Below are 14,176 nucleotides of genomic sequence, written 5' to 3' on the forward strand. Positions count from 1 at the left end.
CAAGTTTTCACAGGCCAATCTATCTGAGAGACGGAAGATTATTGCAAGATAAGATATCTTGAAGTTTATTAGGTAAATTTGAGTTTGAAATGTTTATACAATTAACAATTTTTTGTAGATTAGTATATCCTGTAACATTTGTGACTTGTGTTTGTATATGTATTTCGAGTGTGATTATGTGAAATGTCAAATGTAAACTCCGCACCTTAAATTAAATATTTTAGATGTATATGCCGTTTAATTGAATTTAATTTTTGGATAATTAGGAATCGCACCCTTTATATTGTTAACATATTTGTGTGTGTGTGGGTGTTGAGAGACTGTAATACGTTATAAGGTTGAAATAGAGAAAACATCTGCTTGTATCCTTGAATTTTTTAAAAATTCGCCTTGAAAACTGGGAATTAAACTGGAATTTTATCATGGTCCTAGAGTAGCCAACCTGTCATATGTAGTTTTCACACTATTTGTTAAACTATTGTTGATCAGTTATTTGTTGTGTATTAGCTGTTTCTTATCCGGAAGCTAAGATGTGAATATTATCTAAGTTAATGGTACATTCCAATTTTTTCAGTCTTAGATATGTTGATGGTTATTCTATTTTCCAGATTCACACAATGCAAATAGTTGTGCGGTGTTTAGGACATATGCCTAAAGGGGTATGGGGAAAACCAGTTCAACATTGAGGTTTATAGATATTGTGACCAATAAATCGTGAGAATAAATCCTAAAGTCAACAGCTGCATTCAAGAGTGAAATGTGAGTAATTAATTATATGAATTGTTTTATTTGTATTGTCCAATGTATTTGAAATATGTATTTGTGAATGAGTTTTAACTCCATATTCAATAGAATATACTTATGCAGGAGTAGACATAATTCAGATGCCAGCCAATCTTTCTCAGGGGCCACCTTTTTCTTTTTAAATTTTTGGGCTAAGATAGATGTGAATCCAATTAAGATAAAACTACATATTTTGAAATGTGATCTTAATTTATTAAGGGAACAGTTTCCACATCCAGCCGGGCCTCCCCGATGGCGCAGTGGTAGCGTCGTCACCTTGTAATCAAGGGGTCCCGGGTTCGATACCCGGCGGAGGCACATAGTGGTTCGGATCCCACTTTAAACTGTAGGTCCAGTCCCGATTAGCCTTACAGTGCATAAAGTGGACTTAAAACACCAACTCAATCAATCAATCCACATCCAGCCAGACTTGAGGACCTGAAACTGCCCCATCCCCACAGACTTTTCCCCGCAGCGACCTGGGAAAAGAGAGGTCTGTGAGGTAAATGGTTGTAAGAGGGGTAGAAAACTTGGCATTACGATTATGGGAGTGTAATTTAACTTGTTCTCTTGCAAATATCAAACTTCCGATGGTGTAGAAAAACACACCAGCAGGAACAGGACAGGTTGAAGATTTTTTATGTTAGGAAAGGTCGAAACTTCCATTTGGTTAACCAACCGTAACTTGAAGTTCTTTGTCCATAAGGGATTTATTCATATATTTTTTACAGGTCGTATCTAGCTTAAAAATACACTTTTAAAAAACTGCTTCCATTTACAATATCAGGAGAAATTCGTACTCTTTCATACTGTTCTGTATTATTTTAGTAGCAGTACCCATTCTGACGATATTGAAGTAAATGCATACCTTGTGCATGGAAAAACTGTTACTCTTTGCCTTAATTAATACAAGGTTGAATTAAAAGTAATTAGTTATTGCATTAAAGAAGGCTTAACTGGTACAGCTTGAATAACTATGCAATACATTCTAATAATTGGGTAACAGTGCAAACATTTATAATGGCATGTTTATTATTCTGATTTAATGATACATATGGTACAGGAAACACAAACATTGAAAAATGTATTGTACTCATTATTCTTTAAAAAAAGTAATGGCAATTTGCATAACCGAATTCGAAATATTAAAAAAAAAAATAGAACTGAATATCATAATTCAGGTGCCAGGTGAAAATTTTCAGGCACCACATCGACCGGGTGCGCTGTATTCCTCTACACCTGTACATATGTAATATCAAACCTTCCTGATGCCATTTTGGGAAAATGCTTGTGTATGCACTTACGCAGAGCGAGCAGCAGTACTGTAGCATTGTAGGAGCAGAAAGTGGGGAGTGAGTGAAGATTTGTCATTCATGTTCATGCTGTGGGAAAACAGTGCAGTATAGCATTATAACCATGGCAGACAACCCCACAACTAGATAGTTTGGTGTCTTAGGCAGGATTGTAGTTTGATGCCCCCTCCCCTGCACATTTTATGTGAGTTCTTATGCCTGGTTTGTGATATTTACATCTTGTTAATTTTGAAATGAGGCAACAAAGAAAAATCTCATTAAAAATAATATAGGTTATACCGGTATTTAATGATTCGTAGTTTACATATCTGATTTTAAAAAGAAATAGCATATTTAAGAATACTTCAGTTGTGTCAAGAATACTTCAGTTGTGTCTTAGTGTCTGAAGAACATTTTTTTAAATGTATTATTACTACTACTTTGAGAAACAGAAAATTCCAGCAGCGTGTTACCAGAATATATGCCTACAAGTAAAGAAGAAAAATGGCCAATTTTGAGAGGATAATTGATGATTGTGCTTTCGTTGAAAGCAAGAAAAGTTAAATTCTAATCATTATCTAGTTCTGAGATATCAGTCGGGCTTTCTTAATGTGGTCAGATGGTCATGTACAGAGTTTCTTATAAATATTTTGTAAATATTACCTAGAATAGTGTGTAATACATAGTGTACAACTATCTTATTTTTGAATGGTGACATCTATTTTCAAATGGTGACCGCCGAAAGTAAGTATCTAGGAGTCAGTTTATCACTTCAAAATATTCAATGGGAAGAAGGGGCTGGTAACATGCTGTATGTTTTCCTTCTCCCATTATTTCTATCATAAATTTCTCCTTCACCTTTTTTTTTTTTTTTTTAATGGCGCGATAGGCTTCAGTCCCCCTAGTGTACCCCTTGCTATGGGCATGATGGCAGAAGAAAGCAGAGGTGAGTCTGTGAAAAGGAAGGCACCTTTCCCCACAGTATATTTACCTCTCAACACAAGCCACTCTCCCAATTTTCTGCTGCTTGCTTGCTGTGAGGTGAATCAGTTGATTCATTCCTGATTTTTCAAGTTTGTCTTCAAATAAATCAGGGAATCGTGTTTTTATAATATCACAAACAATGCTGGAAGTAAAAAAATTCATACACAGGGCAAACATCTGTGGATTTTATGATGAAAATAAAACACTGGTGTTGTGTAAAGTATGTAAGGAAGCTAATGATAACACACTATTAAGTTTTTCCATGAAATTGGATTACTTTTTTCATTTCTTCAGGCTCTTGCAACTGGAAACATGCTTTAAAAACATTCAGTTCCCATGTAACCTCCCAGTGTTACAAAGATATACTTTTGCCTAACTCGAATGTTTGAGCCCACCCAATGATTTTCAAAACTTGGTGCCCCTGTGTATTTAGCTAATTCAAATAGAAACTGCTTATAATTTGCTTGACTACCAGAGTGTATGATTTTGGCCCTGAGGAAACAGTAAAATTATGGTGAATGTGTTTAGTGCATGTATTTCTGACTTCCAGTAATAGTCATGTGGTTAGAGAGCCTGTTCTGAAACATTATTACATACCATCACTTGAGATACTTTATTGTTAGTGCTTATAAATATCAAACTAAATACAGAACAATATATCAAATTCTTAGCAACATTTTGCAAAATTTTGTTTGTTAAAAAGAAACATAGGAAAAGAGACAATTACATGGGTGAATCAAAAAGTAAGTTCCACCCCCCCCCCCTGTAAAAAAAAACACATTAGAAAGAAAAATTTTATTGGACGGAAACGCATGAACATTTAACTTTTTTCGATATAGCCACCAAGGTGTTCCAAGCACTTTTTGTATCGTGTGACTAGTTTTTCGATTCCTTGTGTGTAAAAATTCTGTCCAATTTCTTTGAACCACTTTGAGACTGCTTCCTGCACTTCCTCATCTGACGCGAAATGTGGCAGTCACAGGGTGCCAAATCAGGGCTATAGGGAGTGTGAGACCACACTTCCCACTTGAATTTCTGCAGTAAATCCTGTGTGACACCAGCTGTATGGAAGTAGCGTTGTCGTGAAGAACAACAACCCCATCACTCAATCTTCCGGGCTTTCGATCTTTAATGGCTTTTCTCAGCTTCTTTAAAGTCTCACAGTATATTGCGGCATTGATTGTTGTTCCCCGGGCACAAACTCACTCCTAGTCACCCTGTAGTGTCATCCCTGAGTACAAGGAATGTTCATGTTGGTTGCATATGCATTTTGTCACACTCCTTAAAACAGAACGTTATACCTACGCACTAATCAATTTATTTCAGAAGTATTTTTCTATGCATCATTTTTCTGAGCTTTCTTTGAAGCAAGCCCTTTTGCTCACACTTCAGTGAAACATCCCAGTATTTCCCTTTATACAAACCTGCGTACAGTTTGATAAATTCAATGAAAACTCGAACGTCACTATTAAAATTTTCATATGTTAGTCACTCATTGATCTACAGTCATTTGTTTCTTTTCTATTGCTATGCTCAAAATGTATATAGAAATTTATATATTGTAATTTTACATTATCAATAATGTGATCATAATTAATTTTACATGATATTAATTCAACACAACGTTTTGCGAATGTAACAAAATAGAAATCGATAAGAACGCAAATAGATCATCATGCGTATTAAACACAAAATAAAGCAATAAATAATAAATTAAATAAATGTGATTCTTTGGGTCAGACACATTTTGCACAGCACTATTGAATTAGGAATATTATGCCTCCTCACCATCCCCAAAGAATTAATTACCCATTTAAAACCACACAAGTACCACTATTAAACACAGCAATCCATCCTATTAGCATCAGGAGTTACTGTAATGTGAGCCCATCAAGGTGTATTAGAGGATAAAATTTTCACTAACCATTCAAGTACTAACAATAACCTTACTTCTAAGAATATACAGTTTGAATTATTTCTTTTGTAGTCTATGGATGTTACAAGCATAAAAACAGTTTTTATTGTGACATTTTAGGAACACACACACTCCCTTCATCAGGCATTTATTTGGAGTTTGATTAAAGATACAGTTGTAACAATGGTTAAATTTCTTTAACAAAAAATAATCAATTATACAATGGATCTTGTCAATGTTACATTGTTGTAACATAGCAACTTAACTGTGAAACATGCAGTCTGTTTTATTATTATTTTAGATAAAATTTTTATCACATTTTTTAATTATAAATCCCAAATACCATCAGGCAATTCAAAATCATCATCTGTTTTACAGAGATTCTTGATATCTTCCGTTACATTACATTTTAAAGATGGTGGCCTACCCCACTTGTTAAAAAGAAAACTCCAGTGTTCTGAAATAAACGAAGCTTCCCAGACATTCAAATTTATGTTTCAAAAAACATATATATACATACACTGAACAATCATATTATTAGGAACACCTGGTGCGTAACATTCAGTGACCAATGACACGATACCACATGATGACCACGACACAAGCAGCTCCCAGATAACGTGTTGACCTCTCCTCTGATTTACAGATGGTAACATTCGGCAGTTATAGGGAAGCAGGTTGACTTAAGCGAATTTGACCATGGGCAGATAATTGAGGCTTGGAGGTGTGGTGCCAGTATCTCGGCAGTAGCCACTCTTGTTGACTGTTCCCGTACCATGGTATCGAGAGTGTACTAAAAGTGGATGAATCGTGGACAGACATCAAGCAGAAGGTCAAACTGTGGCCGGTCACAAGTGATTGATTAGGAAGGCGAGCATCGGGTGTCACAACTGATGTCGCAGCAACCAAAGTGTAATATTTGGCCCACTAGTACATTAGCAGCCAGGTACATCAGATTTCCACAACAACCTTGCGACGTACCTTGAATCGACTGGGATTCCAGAGCCGTAGACCAACAAAGATCTCCGTATTGACCCCATGTCATCGCATACAACGTCTCGCGTGGGGCAAAGAAAGGTGTCCAAGTACCTCGGATCCATTGAGGAGTGTTGTCTGGAATGATTAGTCGCATTTCCTGTTGCACCCTGCTGACAACTGTGTCCGCATCTGGCATAAACAGCATGAGGCTGCATCCCCTGATTGTGCCATGGGAATGCAACAGTCCAGTGGTGGTGGTGTCATGGTCTGGGGAGCATTCTCCTAGCATGCCTAGGTCCATTGGTCATTGTACAACAAACTTTGAGTGGTCAAGGCTTCAGAAACCTGTTAGCTGACAATCTACACCCATATCTCCAGGCAGACTTTCCCAACAACAATGCCATATTTCAACAGGACATCGTACTATGTCACTAGGCTCGGATCACTATAGAATGGTTGGAGGAACACAATGAATTCTCCTCCACTCTGTCTTGGCCTCCAAACTAACCGGACTGTAACCCAATCGGACCTGTCTGGGATATGCTGGAACGGGCTGTGAGAGCTTATCCCACTCCCCTTCAAAATGCGTGTCAATTAAACGAGAGGCTGCAGGGGGCATTGCTTGAATTGAACATGGAAGATGTGTGCCACCTTGTGGAATCTGTCCCCCGACATCTCCAAGCCATAATCAGCAGGGTATTGGTATGTGTTCCTAATAATATGATCGTTCAGTGTATATACATATGTACACACACTCACATTTTGTTCGAGAAGTCCTCGTATGCATAACAATCCGTGGTGTCCGTGACTGTACATATTTCCTCTAATTTTTCTTGTATGTACGCATTTCTTGCATTGTAGAATTATTTCTCTTGTAGTCTACAGTTATTACAAGCATAAAAACAATTTTTTTCGTTGTGATGTTTCAGGAGAACACACACTCCCTTCATCAGACATTTATTTTTAGTTTGATTAAAGATACAGTTATAACAATGGTTAAATTTTTTTAAACAAAAAAGAATCAGTTATACAGGGGATGAACAAAAATATGGAAACACCACGAACGGGTGATATTGACGCAATCTTTCCACTTGAAATCGAATGCAGTGTGACATTCTTTTGTTTTGTGCCATGAGATAGGATGCTGCCGGACTGGTAGGAGTAGATAGTGTGCTGTAGTTGCGCTGTAGATAGTGTGTAGTGCAGTTGGTACTGAGTCATGTCCGAGCTCCCTGTGGCCGAGTGGTTAGCACATCGCGCTGCGACGCCAAGGGTCCCGGGTTCGAATCCCGGTCGGGTATGGTTGTTTGTGAATGTCCATTTTCATCCATTTCATCACTCATCCCCATCTTCGCAAATTAGCCAAGAGGCACAAAACGCGAAGTAAAATAAACTAAATCAATCAATCAATCAATCATGTCCGAGCTGATTGTGTTTCAAAGAGGGCAAATTGTTGGTGCCCGCCTTGCAGGCGCCTCTGTTACAAAGTAGCCATGTTATGTGGCATATCGAGAGGGACTCTATCCAAGATCATGATGACATAATAATGTGTCCGGAAAGACATCGTCATATAAACACCTGCGTGGACGAAAATGTACACCAAGTGAGAGACAGAAGGACACTGAGGAGGAGTGTGACCATGTTTTGCATGAAGAATGGTGCAATATCTTATTATCCACCATCCACGACTTGTATTTGTCCATTCCTCGGAATCTAAAGGCGGTCCTGCACCTTATTAGCTACAACATTCCGGCTTTTCCTCGCAGGTGTTTCCATATTTTTGTCCATCCCCTGTACAATGGATGTTGTAATATAGCAACTTAACTGTGAAAACAGGCAGTTTGTTTTAATTTTATTTCCGATAAAAAAATTTGATCACATTATTTTTTATTTAAAAATTATGAATCCCAAATATCATCAGGCAATTCAAAATCATCACTGCTTTCACAGGGTTTCTTGATATTTTCCGTTCCATTAAATTTTAAAGATGGTGGCTTACTCCACTTGTGAAAAAAGAAAACTCCATAGTGGGTCTATTTTACCATTTTCATTATTTAATTAATTCCAGTGTTCTTCTGCAATAAACGAAGCTTTCCAGACATTCAGATCTATGTTTCCCGTCACTCTTTTTAAAACCTTTTTCTTCGATGATGTGAGCTGAAAAACCTGTTCTTGGGTTTAAATTTATAATGTCCAAATCGTGTTCGTGCCATCTTATTGCCATTTTCCTTGCTGTTTGTCCTACATAATCCTGTGGTTTCCACATCTGGTAGAGATTTTCTAATTTTGTATTCATTAAATGTACATTCCGAACTTCTTGGTGATCTAAAAACAATTTTGAAATTAAATCTAAAACTTTTTGCAATTTTATGTGAGAATCCCTTGTGGAATGGAATGCAAACAAATTTATTTTCAACAGATTTCTCATCTTTGTCCGTATTTCTCTTTTCCTTTAATTTTCTTGCGACTTGTTTTTTGATTAGGTTTATTCTGTTAGTGTAAAAACCATTTTCTTTTGCTATGTTGCTCTTGATATCCTTATTATTAGAACATAGTTTTTGTGTTCTCAGGAAAAAAAATTAAAAATATATTTGATATGATACTCTTGAACCATATCAAAGATTTGGTCATATTTAATATTATTCTTAATTATTTTGCTTTTTATATTCACTATAAAACGTTATGAAAGTTAAGATATTTAATGGTTGACCTAATGACATAATTTTGTCATTCGAAAAGTTTTGTGTTTGTTATTTGCAAGCTTCATGAAAGCAAAATCTTTCATTGTTGACAATTAGTCAAAAATATGTGTTCTTAGTTTTAGAATCAAAATATTATGAAAGCCATAAGAGCTAAATTTCAGTTGAAGTTATTAGTAATATAAGCCTTATGGACATTGGAAAGAAGTTTCTTTCAGAATGTGACAACTTGTAGTAGAGAATATTATAGAGACTTCAGGGGTCACAATTGTTGTTTTAGACATAGAAAAATGAACCTTATGAAACATACTGTTTAACCTTTAAGATATTGCCATTATACACAAATTAATTATATACATCACAGCTGCTGCTATATTTATCTTTTGTGTCACGGGAGGCACTCTGCTTGACATGCGGGGGCATAAATACAGCGTCGGAACCTAATTCAGGGGCATTTTCATCACAGACTCCGATGAGTTGATATCTTAAATACTCAGCTCCCTTTATGGGAGGGTTCAAGAACTCAGTCTTCGTTCTCAAATTAACTTAGAGACATAGTTAATCTGTCGTATGGTTAGGTTTGCCCTGTGGACATGCTAACATGTCGTGATGCGTGAGAATAAGTTAATTTATGATTGCTTACAACTTTATAATAATTCAGTTTGAGTTCTTCGAAACTTATACGCAATATACATAATATATTTTCATTTTTTGCATAAAGCACAGGACTTAATGTTATTCTGACGTATGAGTAGGTTCGCCCTGTGGGCATGCTAACATGCCATCATACGGAAGAATAAGTTCAGATTATTTCGTCTCCATGATTATTATTTATTGATCAGGTTAGTCATTATTGATATCTGGCATGGCTAGGTTTCACCCTGTGAACATCCTAACATGTTGCCATACCCGATATCAAGTCGATGTCTCTAAAATATTTTACGAATTAAAGCAGTTTGTATTCCTGCACATATCTTGAAGCCAGACCATAATGTCCAATTTATATTAAATCGGAGTCAATACTCAAAACCTTCACCAGTCATGTCAAAATTATACAACATTATGTCAGGGAGTGTTCATAAAGTTCCAAGCAAGCACCTGGTCGTCTTTATATAACGGATAGGACAGCTTGATCCATGTTCAGTAAATGTAATGTAAATTGCAAGAGTTGTATCGATTTGATTATAAGAAGGAAATCTGTTCAGTCCTATGTTTACTGAAATCTGTAACTAAGATGTAAATTTATAAAAGTATCTTAAAAATAAACCATCTTCAGGAAAAGAATTGCCCATAAAAAAGTCTACTGAAGACGCAGATTTTCTTCAGAAACAGATGTTGTTCATTATCTAATCTCCTTTCCCATAGCCTATGCCAACATAAATTAAAAGAGTCGAAGCCTCATACCCCATGCACGTCTATTACCACGAGGTGAAGAAACAGATGAAATTGGATATTGAAAGGTGATTGAAGGAAATAGGAAGGTAAAGATGAGGATGGACGTTTTGTCTTCATGATTTTTTTGTTATAACTGCACTTTTATGATTTTTTTTCGAGAGTGCTTGGTGCTCGAGGACGCTGACAACAGAGGGTGGCCTATAGGTTTGAGAGACGAACCGCCACGAAGCCTAGTTCAGCAAGAGAGCAGCCAAAAGTGTCGCGATGGATGTTTCCACTCACTTTTCTTCGTCTCCTTCTAAGTTCAGAGCTGGTGATCGGGCGCAGGTCTCTCCCAGTTATGCAGCTAAGCTATGATTTTAAAAGAGTGGTTTTTGGTTTTATTTTGAGCGTTTTCCCCTCATCATTAAGTTTTGTTAAGTATCCTTCCTAATTTTGCGTAACACTATGCATTGCTCTTCCTAGATGTTCACCTGTTGACATATGCTGATAGGAATATTAGCAGCCCCAAAAGGCTAGGGTCACCAGACGTCCGGGTATACCCGGACATGTCCTACGTTTTAGCCTTATGTCCGGCATCCGGGGGAAATTTGAAAAATATCATAAATGTCATATATTTTGAACGTCACATAATATTAATTAGGAAAATTCGGACGTGTTTCGTTGAACAAAGGGAAATCATGCAAGTTACGAGTACAAGTCCATTGCCCAAAATGAAAATAAAAGTTTGTCCTGTTAGAGAACAAACAGGAAAACTGAAGGAACTAATGAACAAAGTTTTGGGTCCACCATTCTGATGTCACTGTTCAGTGCCTGAGTGGAATTTCTTGCCTTGGGATTTATACTGATTGCACAAGGTATTTCCCATTCTCATTCAATATTTTTGATTGTAAAGCAGGGGGTATAGAGAACAGTTATTCAGTGTGTCGACCAGTCAAGAAAGTCATGAAAGTCAAGAAGAAGAAAAGAAATCAACAAGTAGGTCAAGAAGTCAATAAAAATCAGCAAATTATACTTGTGGTCAAGAATTTTTGCTATCACAATTCCTGATTGGTTGATATAGTTTATTTTACTTCACTTTTCTGCCTCTTTGGCTAATTGCGAAGATGAGGATGAATAGTGGTAAGATAAGATGGATGAAGAAACAATCACATTCACATAGGGATGACAACACAAGCTCCACAGATATGTATTTTCTTATTTGCTAATTTCCAACTTTACCTCAGTAGGGATCGAATAAATAAAGGTTAACAAAAACGAAAAAAAGGTCAAGAAAAGTCCTGAAAAAGCCAAGAATTTTGGATTTGATATTTTGATAGAAATCCTGTAATTATACTAAAAATACCCAAGATTAAACTTATGTAACCATTTCAAACTACGATATTTGCTGAATGTGTGTTAGCCATTACAGGTCATAATGCAAATGTTGAGAGACTACTTTCACTAAAAATTCGTTAAGAATTAATTTTTTTAAACTGAAAAAGTGTCATTTTTAAATGACTTTTTAACGTGTTCTGTAGAAATATGTATTATTTATTGGAAATGTTTTGTGTCCTACATTTTTGGTCAACATGTCCTACATTTCCCTTATAGCGATCTGGTAACCCTACAAAAGGCCTCCCCTGGAATTGGGGGAGATGAAATGGAGGGAGAGAGAGATCCTTACATATTATCCATTGTTATACGAGAATGTTCTGAATTGGCATGGATGTATGTTTCCCCTGCTAGTGTTTTCGTATGGACTGATGTTTGAATTGTTGTGTCAGTTGTCTTAATTTTTAGATCAAGAAAAGAAATTACATTGTTATTCATGAGTTCACAAGTGAATTTTATGCGAGAATATGATTCATTCAACAATTTAAATACGCCATGATGGTGTTCTCATTTTTAGCAATATTTAGTACATCATCTACATATCTGATGTAGAGTATGATATCTGCACCTATCTGATTAACAATTGGAGATTCTATATAATGAAGGAAAATGCTGGAGATGATTCTGGATACTGGGTTTCCCATTGATAGACGTTGCTGATAAATTTAGCCATCAAATATGAAGAAATTGTAATTTGCACATACAGTAAACCATCAAACTATTTCCCATGTTTCTACCAGATGTGGATTGATTTAGTTTATTATTTTACTTCGCGTTTTGTGCCTCTTGGCTAACTTGCGAAGATGGGGATGTGTGATGAAATGATGATATTGATGAATGGAATGGACATTCACAAACAACCAAGCCCAAGCAGGTTTCGAACCCGGGACCCTTGGCATCGCAGCACGATGTGCTAACCACTCAGCCACAGGATCCTCTACCAGATGTAGAAACCACAGGAATATATAATATACGTAAGTTGTTCATGTTCAAAGGATTATGCAGGACAAACAGCAAGGAAAATTACAATAAGATGGCACGAACACGATTTGGACATTATAAATATAAACCCAAGAACAGGTTTTTCAGCTCACATCATCGAAGAGAAGGTTTTTAAAAAGAATGACGGGAAACATAGATCTGAATGTCTGGGAAGCTTCGTTCATTGCAGAAGAACACTGGAATTAATTAAATAATGAAAATGGTAAAATAGACCCACTATGGAGTTTTCTTTTTCACAAGTGGAGTAAGCCACCATCTTTAAAATTTAATGTAACGGAAAACATCAAGAAACTGTGTGAAAGCAATGATGATTTTGAATTGCCTTCATAATTTTTTTTAAAAAAATAATGTGATCAATTTTTTTTATCTCACTGTGTTCTGAAACATCACAACAAAAAACTTTGTTTTTATGCTTGTAATAACCGTAGACTACAATAGAAATAATATTACCTCTAGATATTCAGATATGACAGTATTTATTTATTATAACATTTGTATTTACTTATTTAAATTATAACATACTTGCGACCGAACAAAATCAACAAAGAGTTACCATAACAACAATACAAATAATAAAAATTTAAATTATGGCGATTCAGCCCATGTCTGCATATTTAAAGTTTATTCTTTCTTTATGGCAACAGGATTCATATTGTCATTTAATCAACATTCCATGGATTTTGCTTAATTGGACACATATTATGTCACTTTTCACTCTCTCATTTCTTGGGATTTGAGGCTGCAGCATGATGTTGACACTTCGTAGGTATACTGTGTAGAAATTTTCAGCGAAAAATGCAGGCTCGACCAGGACTCGAACCTGGGTCTCTGGCATAACATGCTATTGCTCTACCACTGAGCTACCGAGCCGGACTGGCCTCGCCTGATTTTTCGCCATCAGTGTTTTACCTGCATGGAGTAGTCTCTGCCAGTACTACCGCAACGGGATCTGTTGCCTTTGAAACACAGTAGACTTCGACGTTGCCTGGTTCCTCCCAGCGTAGAGATGTTAATTCGAGTCCTAATCGAGCCTGCATTTTTTGCTGAAAATTTCTACGTAGTGCATCTCCTGTGTGTGCCTAATCTTCAACAATTCGTAGATGTAGTTTGATTATTCTTATGCATTTCAGTTTATGGATGAGGTAGATAAATATAAAAATTTACTTTGCATATAACTGGTAAAATCAAATACCAATGAAAAGAAGGGTCTCCCCCTCCCCGATGCTGTAGTGGTAGTGTCGCTGCCTTGTAATCAAGGTGCCCCAGGTTCGATACTCGGTGCAGGCACATAGTGGTTCAGATCCCACTTTAAACTGTAGGTCCAGTCCCAATTAGCTTTACTATGCACAAAATGGACTTAAAACACCAAATCAATAAATCAAACCAATCAAAAGAGATTATGCTCATACAGTTGCAAATTCATTCTCACCCTTTTTTAAACAAAGAAAGAATGGAAAATAGTATTACATTTTAATAATTAGAATTTATACACACTTGCCATCTTTTGGGCAGCTGGTGAATCCCCTGGCGATAGAACAACAGCGGTTTAGAGTCTATTAACTTAGCAGTGCTATTTTTCACGTCTTGAAGGTTTCTGAAGTGGAAATTGACTAGGTGGTGCCAAGGGTCCTGGGTTCGAATCCTCCCCTGGGCATGGATGTTTGCGAGTGTCCATTCATCACATCATCACTCATCTCCATCTTTGCAAATTAACCAAGAGTGGCATAAGAAGCGAATTAAAATAAAACAATTCA

The 14,176-nt window shown here is 36.4% G+C and overlaps 1 non-coding gene across 1 annotated transcript; it reads right to left on the reverse strand.

Annotated features, from left to right (window-relative positions):
- Window positions 1-13,221: 13,221 nt before the first annotated feature.
- TRNAN-GUU (transfer RNA asparagine (anticodon GUU)) lies at window positions 13,222-13,292 on the reverse strand. The gene has a single exon. It is a non-coding gene; the product is annotated as a tRNA-Asn (tRNA).
- Between the last annotated feature and the right edge of the window lie 884 nt (window positions 13,293-14,176).

Source organism: Lepisma saccharinum, chromosome 14 (genome assembly GCF_977018435.1).
Source record: "Lepisma saccharinum chromosome 14, izLepSacc3.1, whole genome shotgun sequence".
NCBI classification, from domain to species: Eukaryota; Metazoa; Arthropoda; class Insecta; order Zygentoma; family Lepismatidae; genus Lepisma; species Lepisma saccharinum.